Source organism: Penaeus chinensis, chromosome 17 (genome assembly GCF_019202785.1).
Source record: "Penaeus chinensis breed Huanghai No. 1 chromosome 17, ASM1920278v2, whole genome shotgun sequence".
In the NCBI taxonomy this organism is placed as follows: domain Eukaryota; kingdom Metazoa; phylum Arthropoda; class Malacostraca; order Decapoda; family Penaeidae; genus Penaeus; species Penaeus chinensis.
Window position 1 is genome coordinate 17327370 of NC_061835.1, and position 4582 is coordinate 17331951.

Sequence of the window (4582 nt, forward strand, 5' to 3'; positions counted from 1 at the left end):
GTTCTGGAGTCGTCTTCTATGACTCTCAAAGTGCTCTTCGGACACTTAGTTCTTTCAAAGCAGGTGGCGCTGAGGAAATTGTGAGTTGAATTAAGCGTAACGCAACTTATACAATCGAGAGCAATTTCAACATTCAATTTGTATGGATACCATCTCATGTTGGCATAAGCAAGCACGACCACGTAGACAAATTGGCGAAGGAAGCTTGTGAACATAGATCTTGGGATGCCTCTTGCTAGGGTTGCACATGTATTGAAAAGTTTTCATAAGGGAGAACTGGTAGATCTGATGAACATTCAAAGGCCTGAAACCATAAAGCACTACGATCAGTATAGAGAGAGCAAGCCCTCCTATGGGTGGAACTGAAGTCAAACTAGACATTATGACGTGGTTACTGCCAGGTTACAGGATGGCAACTGCATGGTGGAAGAAGTGCAGATGAATCTATATATAGACAGTGTTACGAAGAAAATAAGTGAATGCTTGAGCATTATTTCTCGGAATATCATGTGATACAGCCTTTCAGACCATATATCATGAGGTATACGGAATATTTAATTTCATATGATACACTGGAAGATATACTTGTACTATACCTTAAATTTACTATGTAAAACTGCCTTAAACAAAGAACAATGTGGCAAAAGCATATAAACGTAATATTCTTTTGTATGATGTATGATTTATATTTTTATTTTGCCATGTACAATTACAGCAAATACAGAATGATGTATTATGCCGAACAAATCTCAGGAGTTTTGTGTCTCTTATAAAAGCAAAAATACATCTCCTGTGGCAAAGTGAGTGGACCAACCTAGACATAACCAACAAGAACAAAACCGTACAAGAAACGTGGGATACAACCCACAGAAGAAACAGAGGAGAAGAGGTGGTGTTGGTTCGCCTGAAAACCAACGCCACTTGAATAACCCACCTCACACCTTATATGGAAAAGAAATTTCCTCCGCAGTGCCCCCATTGCACAGACCACCTTACAATAGCACATTTACTCAAAACCTGCCATAAATATAACCACATTAGACAAAACCTACCATTCACAATATCAAATACGTTATCAGATAATGAAAAAATAATAAATGAAGTAATGGGATTTCTAAGGGAGACAAAACTTTATGGCCCTATATAGATTGATATAATGAATAGGATCCATTGACTTAATACCCTTGGTCACATACCGCTGGTTGATAGCCAAGAAATCCAACACAGAAAAGAAAGAAAAGGCCAAACTCTCTCTTGGGTCGCTGGCTCACTGTGGCACGAGCGCCCGGCCGCACTGGGCGCCTCCTTCGTCTCCACAAGAAAGATAAGTATATTTTCATTTTTTACAATAGGCCAGTTAGGATGTGTTATATGTGTCATAACTTTTGAGAATATACAGGCTAAGGGATCTCAATTTGTGTTTTATCCTTGGTTTCGTTCTTTTACTCTTTTTTTTTTTTTTATCAATTACTTTTAAAGAAGTATGGACACTTAAATATGGTCATTGTGAAAGAAAAAGGATAAGTTAAAATAAACAGACATGAAAAAAGAGAAATGGAAGCCAAAGTGAATTATTACGACTATATTTTTCAACTTGGTAAAAAAAATAAAATGGAAGTTATAAATGAAAATGAAGGGCTTCAGAGTGGTGGCGAGTGGGCTACACCGCAATGCCAAGCCTCGCTACAAAATCCCACAAAACAGCCCCGGGTCGAAGGTCATCCTCTGCAAGATGACCTTTTTGTCGGTTTGTTTCTACAACAGAATTATTCACGGAAGAAAGGTCTTTCAAACTGCGTGTTTCGAATGAAAATCAAAGCTGAATAAAATCACTCTTCGATCTTCCCCGGATGTAAGGAGCTAGTACTTACCTTCTAGAGAGTAATAAAGTTATTGATATACTCCAGTTAATACCACTGGTCGGCATAGATATGGTCAGAACTTGGTAGTTTATGATATGATTTAGTGGCGACAAAATAAGTAAGTTATCAAGAGAATTTTATTTATCGTTTCTGTCGGCCATGATGTCGGTTTGTTTATCGCTGTGACGTCATGAATATGCGGCAAGCTTCCTCCGGAGGCAGTTTGCAAATGCTCGGTTTGGTTGCAAAACCCACGCAAGACACCCGTCTGCAACAGGGACGATCTGTTCAAGGTTTTTCAAGAAACATTTGAATGTCTTATCGTCAAAAACATGACAGGCCATTTTTTGTTTTTACTATATTTATGGATATATTGCAAAAGTTGGCTTGCTCCTTATTCCTTTTTCTAGTTTAAATTTCAAGACTCGGAAGTTGGTGCGGATTTCTTATTTTCATTGCTAGATATTCACTGGCCTAGAAAAAGTTTAATCAAAAGAAAATGTCGGTGACGAAGGCTGCGGACGCATGGCAGCCCCTTAGGCGTCGTTGCGGGCTCAGTGCGCACGTGGCCGGCGTGGTGGTCGGACGCGCCAAGTGGAGTGCGTAGAGTGACACTTCTTCCCTTCGGAGCCACTCGTTCCCTCTTTGGGAGGAAGGACTCGCTTGTCGTGAGGGGCTCGGGAGACGGAGGCCGAGGCGGGAATCAGCCTTGGACCCCAGCCCTCACCTCGACGCAACGCAGGGTATTTTCCTCTCCCCCTTTCCTCTTCCTTCTCTTCTTTCTCCCCTTCCTCTGTCCACGTCTCCTAATCGTTAACTCAGTTTTACTCTTTTCGCCACAATAATTTCGCACAGTGCTATATGACCTTTGATGCCAAGCAGATTTATTTGTTTTAACCATGGTAATAGTAATAATAATAGCTGCAATTGTAGTGCTGATGAGGGTGGCGATAACATCTACAATAACAGGAATAATGATATTGATGGTAATGATTAGTGTCACATTGATATGTAAATACATAAGAAGGGTGTGCGCAACCACTAATATTACATAATATTTTGGATACGGGAAGTTAACAACCGCCGACATGGATGTGTAGTGTTTTTTTTGTTTTGTTTTGTTTTTTTAGAGGCGTTCAGCCATAAAGGAGTCAGTTAGTAGAACTTGTGACTTTATCTGATTTCGTCTTTATTTGAGGTTCTCCGCCCCCCCCCCCCCTCTCTCTCTCTCTCTCTCTCTCTCTCTCTCTCTCTCTCTCTCTCTCTCTCTCTCTCTCTCTCTCTCTCTCTCTCTCTCTCTCTCTCTCCCTCTCCCTCTCTAACCTTTTTTACAGGCATAACATTTACAAAAAATTGCCAAAGTTTTAACATATTACACGTAAAGCTATCTGTGACAAGCACTCTAGAAGTAAACATTAAAATAACGAGACTAAGAAGGAAAAAACTAAAACCTAATGTTAAAACAATAAATAAGTGATCAGTTGAAACTCTAAACATAGTCCTTGTGTACATCTGCTACTGGTTGAGGAGCCAAATGTTGACACGACTCTTCCTGGCCATGTGGTTCCAAGGGCGCCCATTTCTTGGCAGAAATGACCGTAGGTGGAACTCTATCCTGGCGGAGGACACACGCACCTGCCCTTGCCGCTCGCGTCCACCACGGGTGGGAAGGCGTAGGCTTAACAAATGTGGAGTCTGCAATACGTTACCTTTATTCATTACACAAACACAGCTGTGTCTTCTCCGGGGCCACATCACCAGGCTCTGACGCGTCTGATTGATGCGCGCTGTCGTTCGCTGATGGTCGTCTCGCCTACACGGGAATAACATCGTGTAGTCGTCAGCATACGCGGACGACTCCGGTATGAGTTGCAAGATGTCCTTAAAGAAGACGAAGACGTCCAAGGACGCTTCCTTGAGGTACACAGGCACTGACGGGGCACTCGGTGGAGGAGTGGCCGTTCACCTCCACGGAAAGGGATCTTCCATGAAGATAGTTTTGAAGGTCTAGGAGGTTCCCACTGAGGCCAAAGCTCCTTAGCTTGCTGATGATGCCGCGGTGCCACACCTTGTCGAACGCACCAGCGATGCTTAGTGCGATCACATAAGTGTCTTGGCCATCATCTAAGGCCTGACTCCATGAATATGACTGGACGAGAAGCAGGTCAGAGGCTGATCTCTCTGCCCGAAAGCCAAACTGTTTCTCCTTCAATAATCTGTGGCCGTCGAAGTGCTTTTCAGCAATTATACTTTCATATATATTGCTAATAGCAGAGATAGGGGCCAATAATTGTTAAGATCTGTCGCTGCAGATTTTTTGTGGATTGCCGCTACTCGAGCAGATTTCCACAAACAAGGCCACTGCTTCCTTTGCAAGCAGTTATTGAAAAGCCTACACAGGGGCTTTGCTAACTGCACAACCTTTGAGCAGACGGGGACTAATCTGGTCGCCACCCATAGCTTTATTCGTGTCTAAATGATGAAGGATTTTCTCAACTTCGTCAACTTTAATGCTGATGGTTGCCAGCGTGGCTGTAGTGTCGAGAGGGACAGATGGGGGAATTAGGTCGAGGTCAGGAACACTCATTTTGCTTGCAAAGTGAATGGCAAGTACCTGGGCCTTTTCTTCACTCGTGGTTTTATCAAGCTTTGTTAATGGGGGTATGGTGTCGTCTTGAAGAAGGCCTTGTTGCTGCCTTATACAAGTCCATCAGACTTTA

General features: G+C 42.7%; 1 protein-coding gene across 2 annotated transcripts in view; it reads left to right on the forward strand.

The window, feature by feature from the left end:
- Positions 1 to 2468: 2468 nt before the first annotated feature.
- Positions 2469 to 4582, forward strand: part of LOC125033895 (papilin-like) — a 44553-nt gene continuing 42439 nt past the window's right edge. The window contains exon 1 of one of the 2 annotated variants that reach the window (XM_047625467.1): positions 2469 to 2605. The gene's annotated coding sequence lies outside the window, so the exon portion shown is untranslated. The remainder of the gene's footprint in view (positions 2606 to 4582) is intronic. The other variant, XM_047625468.1, reaches the window with a different exon arrangement.